This window comes from Pteropus medius, unplaced genomic scaffold (genome assembly GCF_902729225.1).
Source record: "Pteropus medius unplaced genomic scaffold, Ma_sr-lr_union100, whole genome shotgun sequence".
NCBI classification, from domain to species: Eukaryota; Metazoa; Chordata; class Mammalia; order Chiroptera; family Pteropodidae; genus Pteropus; species Pteropus medius.
In genome coordinates this window covers 8,451,938-8,471,994 of record NW_024349800.1, presented here as the reverse complement: position 1 = coordinate 8,471,994, position 20,057 = coordinate 8,451,938, and the positions used below count along the sequence as shown (strand labels likewise).

The 20,057-nt window shown below is 33.1% G+C and overlaps 1 protein-coding gene across 1 annotated transcript in view; it reads left to right on the top strand.

The window, feature by feature from the left end:
- The window catches only part of PCDH9 (protocadherin 9), an 827,532-nt gene that overhangs the window by 710,881 nt on the left and 96,594 nt on the right, over window positions 1-20,057 (top strand). The window lies entirely within an intron of this gene.

Genomic DNA, 20,057 nt, shown 5'->3' with positions numbered 1-20,057 from the left:
AGATTATACATAGATTTAGCACTGAAACTCTTACCTGCAAACTCCAGAAGAGCTTTCTGAAAAAATAAAAAATTAAATTGATGAAGCTGATAATCTCATGACCTCTTTCTTTCTCTCTTTCTTCTTATTTTTATTTTGTATGTGTGTGTATTTGTTTTGAAAATATAAACCTTTGGCCAGTGTACAAGGAATGTGATAATAGGACATAGGATGATTGCGAATACTTCTGAGCAAACAAGAATAAGCAGTGTTGTTGTGCCATGAAATACTCTCACTTAATTTAGTTTAGGTTTACATTTTCTGGTCTGTTGCTCTTATGGATGATAAAGTCTCAGGGTTGTAGGAGGCCATCTGTACAGATCACCTGAAGCTTAGATTATTTCTATACTATTCCCAAATGGTCTCCTATGCCATGTTTGACTAACTCCCAGAATAAAAACTGATCCTTCCTCGGGAAAAAAAAAAAAAATGTTGATTTTTCTTAGACTTGCTCGGATTAAAAACTTTGTTAAAAAAAAAAAAATGGAACGAAAATTCACCTTATCATCATCTCGCATTTATTCCACTCATGATCATACAGAAAAAGCCTAATATTTCATTTATATTACAACGCTTAAAATATTGGCTGACATTTCTTTTCTCCTGATGCATTTCTCCTCCTTCTGATGTTGGTCTAAGTTCCTACATCATTCAGATTGTTTTCTCTGATGTGTCTCCTGACACCTTCTCTGTGTTTTCCCTTTCTCACTCAGAGCTGCATACAGTAATCCCAGTGGTCCAATGCAGAAGAGAAGCTAGACTATCAACTTCATTGCTGCAGACATAATTCTAAGTGTGAAGCCTACAACTCTGTTAATGCATGCATCCAGGCCACACTCCTGTTGGGCTTCCTGCATATCTGGATCTGTAGCAAGAGAATGCCCTTGATAACTCCCTGCTGCAAAAGTTCCGTTTGACAAATTTGGTAAACTAATACAGATTCAGAGCAATGTACATCGTAACTCTGATTTCTGAAAATAACATCCGATCCTAGGGCTAAGTTACTCTAATTTTAGAAGAATATTAAATGGTCATACTGCTTTTGGAGTGGCCAGAAAAAAAATCTATATATACCAAAAAAAGTATTCCATTTCATTGTCATTCATTAAAAAAAATTCCTCCCACCTACCTCAACAAAATAACTATATCTGTTAAAACAGCTTGGAATTCACTGAAGCAGCAGCACTTAGAATTTAGAAAGGCATACCTATGGTTTCACATCTGTTAACATTTTTACTTTAGTCTAAATTTCAAAGAGAAACCAGTAAAAATTCCTGATAATAATCAGGAAATATTCTTATCAATTGTTATAAGATTTATTTTTTTAAAAAAGAGAAGTACTATGTAATTTCACATTAATTAATTTATAATGTCCTAGTATATTAAGACAACAATCATATTTATACTGCTTTCACATTATTTGTCTTTTAGAATCAAAAAGTGGGATAAGGGTTATGCTTCTTTCACTTTCCTTAGTTTTTTCTATTATTTTATAGCCCTCATTTTTCACTTCTCTATTTTATTTTCTTAGTATTCATAGCTATCTCTCTTTAAGATTACACATCCTTCATTCTTTGAAGTTAAATGAGGTTTGGAGGGAAATGGGAAGTGGCTTCTGAAGAGAGACAGAGAAGGATAAGAAAATGTAAGATAGCAGTAGTCAGCAAATGGTAGAGCATCCTATAGCAAAACAATCTGACAGCTGTTACACATTGGGTACTGCCTAGCCAGTTATAGTAGCATTTATTTCTGGGTGGTAAGAAATGATATGCACTGAACTCTACACATAAAGAGATGACATTTATCAAAATGTGAACAGAATTGGAAGTGTGGCAATGTAGAGTAGGTGGTGAATGAATTTGTAGTGTTTCCTGGAACACATGGATTTTGTAGAGGCATTTTGGCAGATACTCTTTCCATTATAAACACTCTCTTGAGCTTTTAGGTCATAGTGTAGCTATTTTAGTTGAAACAAGAAAAACATTGTAACAGAATAAGAAGGGTGAGAGGTGGAAGGCGAAAATAATGTTAAAGGGGAAACTAAGTTTTGTTTGATGTTATGAATGTCTTTAACCAGAATGTTATTTTGAAAACTAACTTCAAAATTTATTCAACTTTTGTGTTTTAAAAATTTAATACCAGATATTACATTTGGTTTTATATAACTTCATCAATTTATTTCGTTCACATTTTACCATTGAAATTTTCATCTATTAATATCGTATAGATGGCTAAGAAGTTACGAGCATCTTTCTCTGAGCAAAGCTAGTTTTTTTAACAGTAGGTTATTTTTACGCTTTCAGATGTCATATTTTGTCCTATTTTCATAAGTTCATTCACTCACAAAGGAAATCAAATATGCATTTGGCTTTGTTTATGCATCCATAATGTTCTTACTATTTTAAAATTCAAATATGTTTCTTTTCCAGGGATAAAATAAAAAGTATGACAATAGTTTTCATGTTAAAATATTACATTTCCAAAACTGACAAAAATTATAGTGAGTAGAATAGTATTAGTAATTTGATCACATGGGCAAGTCTTACCTCTCTGAAATAACATGTTCCGCATTTTCAGCAGTATTCAGTGGCATCCTGCAAAAAATCTAGTTCTTTAAACTTGTTTAACTCCTGGACTTCATTAACTACTTTTATGGGTCATACAGAGCTCAAATGCACAAACCAAATATATTTATGTTTCTATAAAATTAAAATAAAGAGATCTTCCTCAGGATTATAAAGTAATCCATACCCCTGGTGGATTTTGTCATGCTAAATGTTCTCCGGCATGGAAGGGAAGAGTTGTGGAGAATTACTTTTTTTCCTCTCCAAAAGGAGTTTTATTAATGCATTGAACTTGAGTCTGGCTCAAGAGTTTCATATAAACTTTGGGTAACTAGACATCACTTTATTCTATAAGAGCTGTACAGTGTGACATATGCCAAAGTAAATAACTGTCATAGTTAAGTCAGCATCTCCACAATTTTGCAGAAAACCAAACCCATTTGTTTATTTTCATTGCCGTTGAAAAACACTGACACATGAAAACAAATTGATCAAGTCTGCTCCAACTTGCAGGGTAAAATTTAAAGTGTTAGAAAAGAGAAGAAAATAAACGAACTGCATATAATACGTCTTTGATTTTTTTCTATACATTCTTTTAATATTTTAAGATTAAAATGTATTTTTTCTTTTAATTTTTAGGTGTTTGAATAAAAGCCCCTTTTCTATCTATTAATTTAGATAATCAATCATTTTATATAGGAAAGAAAAAAATATTTTAAGATTAGATAGCAATGGGACCAGTTTAAAACCCGAAACTGATTATGTGAAGTTTCAAGAGGAAATACTTTGGTAATACTATTTACAGAGATGTTTATCTTTTGCTGGTTTGCCCCATGTCACAGGTCAGTACTTGGTTTAGATACACAAATTACAATTTGTTTTCCTTCTCAACTTATTACAACTTAATCTGAGAAGGATTTTCACATAAAAACAGTCAAAGGTCTGAGAATTATTGGAATAGATAATTTAATCTAAAAGGAATATACACACACACAGACACGCACACACAGACACATTTCTGTTGCTTATATATTAAATTTGTGGCATATAGGTACATGAACATTCATAGAAAATTGCATGACTAAATTATTATGAACCTATTAAAGTTACGATGATTTCATTTTATAGTTTAAGTACAGTTTAAGTATTTGAAAATCCAGAACCGTATCTTTCAGATCATAAGTCAATGGGCATATGAAAAGATGGGAGGATATAGAAAGATGGGAAATGAATTCAGAGCACTTGCATTTTTTCCTTGAAAGGTTCCGTGTCTTATGACAGTTTAATTCAAACATATAGGTGTCAATTTACAGAACATTGTACTTGGAATGGGGCACAGGATGCGTATTAAAGTAACAGGGTTTGTTAATCTAAATCTCTGCGGACTCCACTGAAAATATCCTTCCATGCATAGATGCAGCAAATAATGAACATATTCCCTTTGTGTGTTTATTTAACTCAAGCAGTGTCTTCAACTTTGCATTAAAACGTTTAGATATTCAGAGTAATTTACCACATCCAGCCTTACCACATCCTGTTCACTCAACATCATGCTAGATTATTTTTACTCAATTAACAGAAGGACAAAAATTACGCAGGGGCCAAAGGGAAGCAAATAAAATACTAAAAATGAAGTAAATTTGGACACTAGGTTTGGTATGAAAATGTTGTTAGGCTGATGAAAAAAGAATGTAACTTGTTCAATTATCTGACTGTATCATATATTCAGGATATTAATTATTTATCTCTAGTGAAGAAAAAATGTATATGACATTTAAAATTAAAGAAGAAATTATTTAATTTATACATAAATGAGGAATGACTGTAAGAGTTTTATGATAAATGCAGTAACAAAATAAATAAAATCTTTTTTACAAAGTGTGGTACATTACAGAAAAATGTGTCTGTCTTGCCTGGCTTACATTTATGCCAATAAGGAAAGGGCCTGTTAGTGATGAGCTTCTTAATATACTATAACTCTGGAAAAGTTCAACAGCAGACAGTTATTTGATGTATGTTCATATGCTCCGTAAGTAGATCATGAAATTTGTTGGTTTGCTGTTTTTAAGGGCAATGTAACTACTTGAAAATGCTCCACAGGGTGATATTTCTGTTTCTATGGGAGCAGTCCCCTATTCTAGTGAATAATAATTGGTTTTTGGTATCCATTGTCACATCATAAGTATCTAAGATCGATGCTGAAATAAAACCATTCAGAAAAGGTTGACCTTAAGTGAATAAAAGTTGTACACATTTCACAAGAGAAATCCATTTCTTATAATATGTACATATTAAATTTATCTTCCTCACTGATTCCAAGGTGTTTATTTTAGGATGTCTGTCTTTCTGTCTATCTATCTGTCTATCAATCATATATCTTCACTGAAAAGTCAAACATGTTAGCCAGGTCTTCAAAATTGCAATAGCCAGCATTTCAGGAATTTTTCTGTAGAATTTTAGGCAAAGATGAATGGTATTTATTTAAATCACTGCCCCAACAAGTGATTATCCAATTCATCCAATTTAAGGAAAGCTTTCTAGTGATATGAATGTCAGCTTTCATGCAGAACTCTCTTGTCAAAATATTTTCCCCAATGAAATGACTAAAGAAAACTGACAGTATAAGTAGTAATCTAAGTTTTGGACAATTATAGACAAAATCTCAGGGAAAATAACATATATTACTGATGAATATTATTATTTTTTTTTAAATTTTACTTATTGCCATTACAGAGACTAAGAAACAAGCGTTGAGTTTGTTTGAAGAACTCTGCCAGTAGTTAGGCATTTTCCTGGGTGTTTTTTTTTTTTGAACTTGTAGGTTTTAGACCATCTTAGTATTTATATGGCACATGTCTTAGAATTTTTTCCAGATATTCAGCAACAGAAGTAGGAAAAAAAATACTAAACTTCTGTCCTCTTCCTTAGGAAAAACAAACAAACAAACAAACAAATCAGCATTTTATCTTCTGTTAAGGTAGCTGTTCCTAAACTTGTGGGCCAAAAATCATTGTACAATTCCAACTCGTAATGTATTCAGAAGGCCCCCAGTTAGTGAGTGACATTCAGCTGCTCACTTTTGTCCTTACCTCCCCACCCTCAGCAGCATTTCTGTCCTGCAGCTAACCTGCTCAAAAAGAGGTTTAGGTAAGCCTATAGTGGCTGGCGAGTTTTCAAATCTTTTGTCTTCCACTTTTCTGGAAACTAGGAATAATTCATTCTGAACAATAATATCTGGCCCTGAAAGTGGCCATAAAAGATTAGCAAAATAATCAGGAAGGGACATTAACACAAGCTCTAGTTTCCAGTGGCCATTCAGGAATATTCAGCATGATTTATGGGGTTATACCTAATCATTAGTTGCATGTGACTATAATTTCCTAATTTACACTGTTCCAAAGGTATGAATATGCTACAGGTTTGGGCATTATAAAACTGTTAGAATGCTGATCTTTACCACAGCTCTACATTTGTAGCCTTCCTAAAAATGCCATCCTTTTAATGCCATTGAGCTTTCAAAAAAGATGATTTCAGAAATACAATTTTATTTTTCATATTTCCATTATCATCATTACAGATTAAATAAATGCAGAGGCTACTTTTCTCATACTTGGCAGTTATACTTTATTACTCGATATCCAAGTTAAAAATCTAAAATTGATTTCCCGTGTGAAGCGAGTTTTAGCCAACCATCTGCTTAGGAGAGTGAAAGGCAGACAAAGCTCATTCTTTCCCACTGCTGCTTCTCACTGCTGTTAGGTGGCTACTGGGAACCTTAAAATAGGATTGCCAGGTTTAACTTTTCAGATAATGGAGTAGGCATATGTGTCTACCAGAGATTTGGGTCAGGGTGGTTTGTATTTAGACCAGTGGGACTAACTAATTTATTAGATACTAATACTGCTGAACCGCATAGACGGGAGCACAGATGTCACAACCATGACCTGCTTTCCCTCTCCCATTCTCCATTTAGCGATAAAAAAGAGGATAATCTTGAATATATGGATCACCTGGGAACCTAGATCTAGACTTAAATGTTATTATGGTGCCTAGATTGCTTAATCCAGTAGATTGCAATTTTTAGGATGGATATGTTAGAGAAAACTAGTTGGGTGCAGGCTACAAATTAAAAGAATATCTAGGAATAAAGAAAATCTAGAGCTGAAGAAGTTGCCATTTTGTCCGGATGTAGAAAATGTTAGAAACTTTGTAGTTCCTGGTGACTAAAATTGTGGAAGAGCATTTCTGGCATTGCAGAGTCTGCCATTGCAAAATATCTTTCAATAGAAAAAAAAATTGAAATTAAATACTTATTTCTGATATATGAAGCTAGGTTTTGAAATATAGCAGATATGTTAATCGTGTGTTCAAAAACCATGAAATTCATAGGAAGGAAACATAATCTTGAATATGTTTTTTTGTCGTAATATTTAAAAAATTTTTGTAAGCTCTATGCTTATTTTCTGATATTTTCTTGGTTTCCTGGCTCCTTTTCATCTTTTATCAAAGTTTTTGTGATATTCAAGGATTAAGTCTCAATTCTACCCAATCTGGTCACACGTATATTCATCCTCATTTTAATTTCTTCTCTCTCTCCCTCACCTCCCATCTTATTTCTTTTTGTCTTCCTTTCTTTATATTATCTAATCTTTACATATAAAAAAACTTTTTTACACTGTCTGCTTTACTTCACAGACTCTCTTAAATATGTTTCTAGACATTTTGAATTAGGAAGATTTTTTTTTCTTATATGTCAGTACAGAAGTTTTCTTTTTTTCTTAGAGAAACTCAAAGGCTAAAATGTATCAAGTGAAACAGAAATAGTAATGTGGAAGCAGGAAAATGTTCACTATTTAATGCCATTTAACTGATACCTATTCAATAATTTAGTGCGTGTGACCTCTCTAATCACAGTTTGGAAAAAAAAAAAAAGGGGCGGGGGAATAGTAGAAGAGTGGGGGAAGGGAGGAGGGAAAGAAAAGGAAAAATACATGCATTCGTATGTGGTTATTCGAGACTCAAAGCACTTCAACATTCACAAGGAGGGAGCTAAATGTTTAATGTAGGTTCTCCAGTTTAGCTAAAGTAAAACAAGTAAAAACCACAATTGTGTTTTACTCTTTCTAGAGTTTTAAAGAATATAAGTCAAAAGCATATCCATGTGTTTTCTCTAGTATACACTACTCTATCTTATTTACACCCTGTGTGTGCTAACGCATATGCAGAAAAATAGTTCTTTTTGTTACATTTACCAACATTTTAAATTCTATAGTCATTGTCAAGAAAATGGTAAATGAGGTCAATTCACAACTTGCCATACCCTGGTTCCCACTGCTTCTCTGCCCTTCAAAAGTGACCCCTGCCAAGAAAGGATCTGTTTCAATTCTGGATACTTTCACTTGAACTTTCTTTAATGTCTGAACTGTGTGTCTCAAATATGCAATTAATTGTGGTCTAGTAAACCTGATTTGATTTTCTTTAACAAAGTTTAAAAATACTGGAATATGATAGACTGCTTAGATAAAATTTCATTAGATAAGTAAATGTCATTTAAGCATGTTAAGGGAGCCATCTGAGGGACTTTTCGTTTCATTGGCTACAGATATATTCTGTTTCATTATAAATTGTCGGGAATCTCAGAAATACCAAAACTGATGGGCTGCAGTTCTTCATTTTAAGTGTTCAAAATATTAAGCTTTAACCTTAAAAACAAAGTGATGACCATAGGTTATATTGCTAATCCTTTGGAATGCATTAAAAAAGAAACAATTTTCCTGTTAGTGTTGTAGGTCCTACAATGAAATATTTAAGATATGATTTGTCAAAATGTTCTAAATGATGTTTTACCTGCACCCAAATCACACCACAACAGCATTAGAAAACCAAAATTCCTTCCATGGCTATGAAGAGATGAAAGCTGCCCAAGGGCAGACCACACAGTTGGCTCCCCTCTGCTGCAGGGTTGGACGACAAATTCAGAATGATAAAGAAGCTCTCCCTATTAGTGAGTCCAAACCTGTGTCCTTTATTGAACGCAGTATTTAGCATGCGAGAGTGAGCATAGATTAGAAGAAAGAGCTCCTGTTGGGGCATCCTAAGCTTCTTGGGAAGTTTTTTCTTCTCTCAGATATATAAGCTTGAGCATATTTATCGCTGCTTTTTCCGTTGCTTTGTTAGTATTACTAGCACTTTAAACATGGAGAAATTCCCCATCTGAAGAGAAATGATGAAAGCCACTTAATAGGAGGACATTGCTCCAGTGGAAGGGTTTTCTTTCTAATGCTTTTTAAGTGTTGTCTTCAGGCTCTAAGTCAGATCTGTGCCTTGTTTCTGAGATAAGCATATAAACTCTCTTTTGGTAAAGCATTGCTTTTTTTTTTAGACACCCCTTGAGCACTTCTTTCTAAACCACTTTATATGGTTTTGCTAACCAAGGGAAACAGAAATGTTCCTGTAGCTACAAGCTTCATATGTATTTTAAACAAAAAGTTGGCATTATTAAATGAAAAATATAAGAATCTATAGCTTCACGGCATTTGTAGATATTTTATATATATATTTTAGTGCCAATGCTTAAATAAGTGGTTATGTTTTGTTATTTGTTTGTCTTTGTTTTGTTTTTGCACTGTCCCAGGCACTGTTGATACAGTGGTGAATAAAACCTTGCGATCTTCCTTTTGAGGATGTAAACTCTAATTCAGAGATTATGAGAATAACTTTGGATGTAAACAAACCTAAACTGTGATTCTAACTTGGCCAATTACTAGCTCTGTGAAGATGGACCTGTATTGTAATGTTCTCATGGGTAAATAACAGATAATAATCACACTTTTGAAGCTAATGTTATATGATTAAAGTTAGGAACCTAAGATGGGAAGTGTGCAATAAATATTAGTTATCACTAGTGTTTGCTGTGTGCTAATATCCTAATAGTAACAGGAGCAGTTTGTACATTGTGTGTGTCAAACATCTTCTGCAAACTTCACAATGATCTTACAACATGTGTGTAGTCATTATGTTTTACAGCTGAAGAATCTGGGGCTTAGGGCAAGAGTCTAATTAAAACTCACCCTAGTCTCACAGCTGCTCCTTGTCAGAACGAAGACTTGAACCATGTTTATCTGATGCCAAAACCCGTGTGTTTCTACAGCATTCATTTTATACTTAATCCAGGAGTTGCACTGCTTGGAGGAGTCCTTCTTCTTCTTCTTCTTCTTCTTCTTATTCTTTTTTCCTACTTGAGAGAGAAACAAATTATACCTTTTTCTCTTGCCAAGTCTGCATGCTGAAAACAACAATACAGTCAGCTAACTTCCTTATAAAAACAGTATTCTGGCTACCTAACCTTGGAGCAGATTTTGGCCAATTACTATTAAAATAATCTCTCTCTAGCATCGCCTCCTCCTTAACTTATTCCATTCCAAACCTGTCCCCTTATATGTAAGGTTTCCATATAATTTTTCTTCCAAACTGAGACATTTTGAGGAATAAAAGGGGGCACTAATGATAATCACTCTGGGTTAACAGTTGTAAACTAGCTCCATCCTGGAGAAAACAAAATGTATGATCACTCCATTTATAAGAGTCCAAGGTTGAGATTATATGTTAGACTAGAAAAGCACGGAGCATAAAAGAGAGAAATATTCTTTGCCCCGATATGTGGATACATAAACATTTCCCCCGTAAGGCCAGAGTAAAGTCACCACATTATTAATGCGGCCTTCAGCACACACTCAATTACCTGCTAGAGCTGTGTGATAACATTTTCCACCTTTCTTTGCTTCTGCAGACCAAGGCGAGACTAATAACTGGCGCCTTCTCCTTATAACTATTAAATAGTCTATTCTCTGTTCAGGAGATCTGTGGATAAAAACATTTTATTTTTTCTGCAAATCCTCTGGCCAGTACCCAAATACACATCCTATGTATTTGGGAGGAAATGTGCTGTGTAAAATGGTTTTGTTCAATCGGAGCTAAGTATCTCTGCAAAGGAAAAGGCATTTGTGAACTGTAATGCAAATTTCGCTCTAAGGGCGACCGTGTTATTTGCAGCACCTTTCTGTTGCAACCGACATTTTGGAAACTGACTGCTGGGATAAATCTTTCATAAAGGAAGAATAAAAAGAAGTGAAGAGATGATAGCAGAGTGTTCAGTAGGCGATTAAACCCGGGGTTGCGTGGAGGGAATGGGGAGAGAAAAAAAGCAAATAGAGATGAGACACAAAATGGCTGGCTATTATGATTTCTCTCAGATTTAATTTAATTTTAAGATCTATTTATGATCAGTGAATTTGCTGAAATCAGTTGTTCATCTTTACCAGGTGCCTGTGATGAAAGCAGATATAGTTTATTTAGTGATTTATTTTATTTTTATTTTTCAATTATAGATGACAATATTATATTAGTTGCAGGTATACAGCATAGTGGTTAGAAATTTATTTATTTATTCTTTTTGGTAACTTACAAAGTGATTCCCGCAATAAGTCTAGTACCCACTTGGCACCATACGTAGTTATTACACTATTATTGGCTATGTTCCCTATGCTGTACTTCACATCCCCATAACTATTTTGTAACTACCGATTTGTAACTATCAGTTTTGTAACTCTTAACCCCTTTATCTTTTTGCTCAGCCTCTCAATCCCCTTCCCATCTGATTTCTTTCAAAACAATTTTTTTTGTATATACTTAACATTTAAACAGCATACAAGCTATAAATATGAAAGGAGGATGGACTATAAATCTGGTTTTACATTATTGTAGTTATAAGCAGGAATGTTTCAATTTCCCTTAAAATCATATAAAACTCATAACTGACCATAGATACATCTTAAACAGATAGAAACTTAAATCAGCTCGAAGTATAAAGGAAAAAATAAAAAGACTATCAAAAGAAGAGATACAAATAAAAATGTCAAGAGATTATTTTTAAAAAAATCATTAAAACAGCATAAGCCAATTATGAAATTTATAATTACATTGGGAACCTCAGTGATGTATTTAAACTAAATGATTCATACCTTGATCCATAATTTCATTTACTTTTTATTTCTCCCCTCTATCCTTCATTTCTTGCTTGCTTCATCCTTTCTTTTATTTCATTTTATTTGCTTAGTTCTGAGATCATCACTTTCTTAAGAACCTAACTTTCTTAGAAGAGTCTTATCTCCCTTATCTCCTCTTCTTCTTTATTAGTTCTCTATATAATTATACTACTACATTTTTATTATTAGGACCCCCTCCCTCATCAGCCCTACTTTTCCCAAAATCTGACAATAAAACCATGTTTCTATTCTTAGCAATGTTGGACTCTGCTCATCTAAAATTCCCACCTGTCTATAGTTTCTTTTTTTTTATTATTTAAAATATGAGCTGCTCATGTCTTCCAAAGATTCCTATCACTTACACACAAACAAGCATCAATTTTCCCTTATTTATCAGAATTAAGCCAGGAGTAAGAAGTGTCTCTATTTATTTCTACTTTCAGTGAGATAAAATTAACTTCAAGGCAATCTTAAATTTTATCAGATATTCTACTTTTAGATAACTGAGTCATCTAGCAGTTTCCAAGATGGTTAATGTATCCATAAGCACTGCCAGCTACAAACGGATTTAGAAACAGCACTTTCCATGTCGCAGGCTCCATGGTAGAATATCTACCCTTATCTTCATTCCTCCAAACAATTGTTCTCTTTGAATACTTGCCTGAAAAAACAATGCACCTCCCTGCAACTCTGGTCTATTCATTTTGCTCCAAGTTTCCCTCCTACTACTGTCATCTAATGGTTATCAAAATGAGGGCTGGAGACCCTGGGGGTTTGGAAGATCAAAACTATTTTCACAATAATACTAAGACATTCTTTACCTTTTCTGCATCATTCTCTCAAGTGAATAAAGGAGTTTGCCAAAGACTGTATCATATGAGATGCGTTTATTGCTCTGATCACTGATCAAATATGGGCTTGGTATTCTTTGTTTTAAATTTTTCTGTTTAACTTTTAGATGCAACCCACATAAACAAAGCCTCTTTAGGGTCCTCAGTACTTTTTAAGAGTGTAAAGAGCTCCTGAGACTAAAATATTTGAGAACTGCTGCTGCAGTCTAGTTATGGGTAATATTTACCAAGTCACAATTATGACTATGGAATCTATACATTTTTTTGTAAAATTGCAAATAAATTTTGCTCTTTCTCATACTTGGACATTATAATTGTATGTCATAAGTTACAGTGGTTTTACCAGCCTTTTCTATGATACTCTCTCTTCAGAGTTACCAGTAGTTAGCCAGCATTTTTCTTCATTCTCTAATACATCTTTTATAACTCTAGAAACTTTTTTTTTTTTTAGCCTAAGGACAGTGTCCTTTGTTTGTTAAACAGTGTTTAGAGGAAGAGATATTCGTGTATATTTCATCGAAGGGTATTATTAGTAATATGATTTTAGTCAACTGCCATCATCTTTTGAGAAAATAAATAACTGACCATTGGAAAGTATATTTAAAGCACATAAGGGCATAATGCAGACTAACTTTGGCTTATTAGCTCTGTCATTATTGTATCCAGGTGATAAACAACTTTTATTCTTCCTTATTTATTATTACATTTAGTGTATTTTGCATGACTAAGTTAAGAGTCTACATTATTTTAGTCTAAAATGCTGAGAAACACAAGTTTTCAGCAGAAGTAAACATAAGATATTATACCACATTTATATGGCATGTCAGCATTCCTAAGGATTTGAATTTATAACACAATTAATAGTGACAACTGCTGCATTCATTAAGATGATTTAATAAATCAAAGGTCCAGGTCAATCAACAATCAGATTGTGATATTATGGTTTTAAAGTTTGAAATTAGTTGGATGGATATAAATCTTTAAGTTATATTGCCATTTATGTAATCAGTATTAACATATAATAATAATAACATAGATATTAGGTGTGTTAATGAACATATTCTTATGTAAGCTTTTAAACTCAGTGTTTCTCTTACTAAAGAAATATATGCAAGTAGAATAAATAAGATTTTTCTGGACCATAAAGTTCTTACTTAACAAGAACTCTGGTCATATTCAGTTTCAGAATTCGGTTAACAACAGTTTGATGATGTCATCAAGGGCTGAGTGTTTTCTATTATTCTACTGTGTCATGTTTCTTCCTGGTGGTTTCAAAATGGCTGCAATAGACTCAATTTTCACATATTAACTGTCTTCTAAGACAGAAAATAGTCTGTGAGAGACTATTTATTATTATTATTTTTAAAAACAGAAATGATAGATTTCCTCAGAAATCCTGACAGACTTCTCTTAATGTCTTCCTGCCCAGAACTATGTCACATGGCCAACTTCTAGGGCAAGCAAATCTTGAAAAGTGAATATCAGGTGGAAAAGAGACAATTTGAATGATTAGTTTATCCCTCTCAGTCACCTTTCTGGGTTGGGCACATTGACATTTTGAAAGATATGCTAGTTCTGTTCGGAAAGGAGGGTATTATTCATATCTAATTGGAAACTAACAGCTTTTGCCACAATTGATGTGAGATAAAAACAGAGACATGCACAGGACGCTCAGAAACCCAAAAGGTCAGGAAGCCCAGTCTGGGTAGCTGGGGGAAGGCACACTGGCAGGGAAGATAAGTGACCCAAATCTAGAAGGCAGAGTAAGAGTTAGCCAGATGAAGGTACGTGGATAGGCAAATGAAAAAATATTACCTATGGCCTCAAGTCATATAAAAGGTCTGAAGTTATTTCAATAGTGAGGGCCAGTCTTCATTCTGTAAATTTTATTTTTTAGAATATAATTATTATGTATTTCTCCCCACCTTTGTATGGATATGTTTCAGGACTCAAGCAGAAGTAGGAGTAAACCAGTAGGATGCGTGTCCACATAGTCATATTGCACTAGGTCAGTGAAGTGCTTTCACACACATAATTTTCCTACACATTTAACGTGATGTGAGGAAGCCATGTCATATTTTGTTGTCATTAGTTCTCCTAGGAAGGTGGATTTTTTATTACATTCTGTTAGATTACATTATCAATCCTTGCTAGAGTCTTCTTAACTTCTAAAAAGAAAAAAAAAAAAAACCTCTAATATCAGTGAGCAAAGAGCCTTGAGATCCACTGAATATTTTTTTCTCTGAAACTATATTCTCAAGTTGAACAATTTACATCAAACAGCTTTCTTCTTATTAGATTTGCTGTATAATCATGGTTAAGACTGTGCGTTTTCCACACAAATTTCCTTGGGATTCAATCAAGTATTTATCAAACCCTTCAGCATACTTACAGTCCCATTAGATTAGTCCACTGATGTTTACCTGGAGAGTAGATATTCCATGAGTTTGCTTTCAGTGGAGGTCAAAACCCAATAATAGTGGCCTGGGATGTGTCTGTCACTCTTAGTATTTATTACTGCAAATGCAAATTGATAAAATTATCTGGATACGGCATGACTCTTTTTAAAAGGGAAACATAATTGGAGAGCAATTGATAATTATGGATAGATAATGATCACATATTGTTGCCCTTAGGAATTTATTATATAGATATGATCTATTATTTATGCATTTCCCCTGAATAAGATTTACTTCTAAGGATTTCAAAAAATATTTTTTTCTACTTTTCAAGTAATAGTGCCTCCTTGCCTAGGACTGATGCTCATTGTATGTATCAGCAGGTTTCATCTTGGCACTGATAAGCAGAGCTATATCTTAAGACACTTGTATATTTAGCTGATTATTAGAAATAAAGCAAATAGACTTCATGCCCAAATGTGAATATGGAATAACATTTTTTCTAAATCCAATTTTTGTTTAGATGACCTGCAATAGCGAGTACTTCTCGCAGTGATAGGATGGGGACAGGCTGCAATGACCGGAAGTGATAGCAGTGTGGGCGAGTATGGAAGCCCTTGAACTGTTACAGGATCAGCCGTGATGCTGCACTGTACTGGGAATAACTTTGCTTAATGAATCCCAGCTTTCTTTTCTTAAATTGAACTGAAAGTCAGAAAATAAAAACATAAGACAATAAATTATAACCCAGGGTCTAATGTTCACTTTTTTTTTTTATTTAACTAAGCAAATTAACTTAAAGATATTTGTATGCACAAGCAGATATTTCTTTTTAATTTACTGTGGATGACATTTTACTTCAGAATCCAGATTGGCTTTAATTTTTGTTCCTCTTTTGCTTCATTGTTTCTTTTTCTTTTTAACAAAAAGCCATTTTCAAGAGTAGATCCATAAGGGAAATTGCAATTCTGTTTTATTTGTTTTAAATTTAAATGCTTTTATTGATATGCCTTGGAATAAAATAGACAAATGACCATTTGGCTTAGGCACACATCTTACCTGAGGGGAATAACCAAATGTGTTTTCATATTTACTTTCTCTGTCTCCCCCATTCTAATTCCAAACAAGTATCAGCAACATCACCAAACCTCTTTTTCCAGCTTTCTATTTTAAGCACCACCACCAACAACAAAAATAAAATAAAATAAAAGAGAAGGAGTAGAAATTTTCACTTTTGTCTAAACCATTTGAACATCAAAAAATAAGCTGCTAGCAAGAGATAGAAAGATGCAGGCCAACCCCAGGCATAATACACACTTTTCAGAAGTTTCTTTCTAGACCAGAAAATGGCACGATCCTACCTTGAGTGACCTTATGGATAAGCCCAGCTCAGATCAATGGAAGACCATAGGTAGAAACTCAGGCTGATTATTCAGGAGAGAAAAATAATTAAACACATATGGTGCCAGGCTTCCTTCTAGGAGGCTTCATGCCTGCTCATTTCTACCCCACTATAGCTCTACAAGATAGATGTTTTAGTCCCAATATTTAGAAATTAAAAAAAAGCAAGACTCCAAAAAAGCATAACAACTTGTCCAGGGTCCACTACTTGTATGGGGTAGTGCTGGGATTCAATTACAGGTGTGCCTAATTCCAAGCTTTTCCCACTACACAGCTCAGTAAAAAGCTACTATTTTAATGAGTGGTGAGATTCCGTTCTGCCTTATCTCTTGGCAGCATAATCAACAAATCTCACGGCATGCAATTAAAAATTATCTTGTCCAGGTGCATGCTGTCTACAAACTATGTATCACTGTTGTTATTTGTTTTATTCTCTTATAAGTTTGTCGTATTTAGTAGATGAAAAATCATATTTTCATTTATAATAAAATTACTCTCATATTTAAATTAGTATTAGCTACAGCCTGGTGATTAACATGGCTAATGCATTGGTCTTAGTTTTTGAGCTTTCTTAGTAGCAACTAAAATGGTATTTTCTTATCCATTTAAAATTTTATGATTTAACTCCAGAACCCAATTTAAAATTCACTTAACCGTGCTCTATAAACTTTTTCTGTTTTCTTCTTTCATATTTAATGAGGACACCTCAATTGTACACATTTGTGAGAATCAACAAAAGAGAGAATGAGGAAAATCTAATAGAGATATAGATTTTTAAAATAGACAAATCAAGTCTTAAATTAATTAAAATACCTCTAAATCTCCAAGGTCTTCTTTCCTCTTCACCTATATAAACCTAAACCCAAGAGCCTATTATTCCTAAAATGAAGTTGTAATCAGTCCAACAGTAGAATTTCTAAATACATTTATTAAGTTATAATAATTCAAGTTACAATAATTCAAGAAATTATCAACCAAATAGCAAAGAAACAACAATTTAAAAAAATTCTTCACACTCTACTGAAAATTTATCCTTAATTTATATTTATCATCTAATTTTACAAAACTGTTTTCTTACAGCTACACTCCTCACTTCAGATTTGGAATTAAAACAAGAACTGACCTTATTTCTTGCAGCCTTAACTCTGCCTACCCTGTACTACATAATGCTGGACAAACCACATAACCTTTTTGGAATCTCAGTGTTCTATCAAATAAAGGGTCAAAGTATCTTCCATTTCTGAATAACTAGGATTATATAAAATTAAATATATATTACTATAATTAATTCTATAATTTGAGTATATTTTATTTTTCTTTTCTCACAAAAACCCCAATTATTTTACAAAAGGAATAATAGCTTTAAAGTTTGCTATAAGCAGTAACAGTCACTTCACACCAATAATTTTTGTTATGAGACATACATATGAGGAGCTTGTTGTCCAATTATCTTTCTCTTCCATGGAGAATAGAGATGCTTAGAATAAAGGTAAATTAGTTCAGTAATTAGTTATAGAACTGTTTAGCTAGTCATTGATAACAAGGAAGCATGAAGAACAGAATGTCACAAAAGTATTTTAAAATAAAATATTTTAAAAACAATATTTTTATGGTTTGCTATTCCTGTGTTTAGAAACAGGACTGAAAACTCCTTTAATACATTTCAGTCAGTGATTACATGATATCAACCACTGATGTCTTCTCAGAATGGATGCACTTCCTAAATGTTTATAATTCTAGAAGTGTGGGCATATATTTTGCCAATATGCTGAAATTATTGATCCACAAAATGGTTTTGGTTTTATTATTAGACAAATAGAAGATCTATATTTACATGGCTCCCTACTTTCAGTAGTATTTACTTTTTAAAGAAGAAATGATAGTGCTTATCATACAATGATACCAAAATATATTCCTCATGACTTACCTATTTCCTTTTTTCCATCCCATTGTATTAATGTTTCTTTCTCATTTATGATTTTTTTTCTTGCTTGGTCCTAGATCACTTAGATCCGTTTGTTGACTTCTAAATTCAGATTCTATAATCATCTACTAAGCTAAATCCTTATATATGTCAGACCCCATGCTGAGCATTTTCATACACATTATTTTATTTATTACTCACAGCAATTGTACAAATACAGATGTCATTATTCACATCTATGAATTAGGTGTGTGGCAAGGCAAGAAATGAACTGAGTCTCTTTCACTCCAAGTCTAGTGCTTCTCCCCCTGCAACAGAGCTGGCTTTAGACCCACAGATCTTTATTTGTTTCTTTGTTCATTTGGTCATTCATTCATGTATTTTTTTTATGATCATGGTTAGGAACCAAACATTGCAGTTTGTGACAACTGGTGCTGATGAGTATCAGTGGCATTTGGGATCGTTGTGGGAGTCATAATGAATGGTAGTCAACAGTTTGTGTAAAGTAAGCCTCAAGTCGGCCCTTTGGAATGGCTTCATCAGATATTCTATTAAATTGGTTCATTACATATTCTAAAGAGTTGAAACAAGTTCAATGACAATTTAATTATTGCTCATCTTTCCTGGATAGCTCTTCTAATATTGTGCTAGTCCATGAGAAACAAGAAGTGTGTGGTATGTGTCCTTTGCTCAAGTTCTTAAGTTAATTCAGATTCTTAAAATTTCTACCCTTAATCCTTCCTCATCATTCTACTATTTTTAAACTCTTAAACTAGTTAGATACATACTATATACAAACTTAGCCCTCCTACCCATACTTTCTCCAAATTTTTTTGTATACATATGGCTACCTCAATAGATTTAAATCTTCTTTGAGAAAATAAATCTTATTTATTTTTGTCCTCATTCCACAATCTATACTTGAGTCAGACTATGAAATAAAAATGCTTTTCACTTGATAGGAAATTTTAAAATGTTTGATAGATGAATAGTAAATACTGTAATGAGACTTTACATTTAATATAAATACATCATGGAAAAGATAACATTCTTTTTTTGAGTGTGCATATTTTTACCTCACATTCTACACCATAATTATTAAGTGCCCAGTGACATTTTGGTTTAAGATAAACCAGCAAAAAGGAGAGTATTTGATTGATATAAAATATGTTTCTCATTCTGTTAGTATATTCTCTGGGTACTGTATGAGCTTAGTCCTACGTAATTAAAACCTTTTACAAGTATTTATTTGTCATAGAGTCACTCTTAGGAAAACATAAGACTCTTTAATACATCAATAGCACTGAAGAAGACCTATTGATTGTGTATTGAATGAAAAGACTGAAGGCGTATCCTTCACCTTTTCCCATTTCTTGAGGCCTAACACTAAAATTTAGAGTATTATTGAACATTTCATTGGCAATTGAAGCTGCCTCATATATGAGGACTAATATCATGTTTCTCTTTCTCAAGATGCAGAACTGTACAAACATGAACAAAAATGAATCTACTATATATGACCAATATTGTTTTTCAAGGATATTGCCTTGAACTCTGCTACATTTTGGAGTTTCGCTTTTATTGAGAGACCAGAAGAATTACTTAAATATACATGCTCATTATTTGATTATTGACATACATTACAATAATTTGTTTAGTATATTTTATTCAGTATAAAATTGTCATTTTTTTATTTTCTGGTTGTCAGACAGCTACATTTATTTAAAGTTAACTCTTCTATGTCCTTCACTATGTTTAATTGTACTTTTTATTCATTTCGAAAGTAGAACATGTTCATTAAAAGAAATCATCATCCATTCCACTTGTTTTTCTGA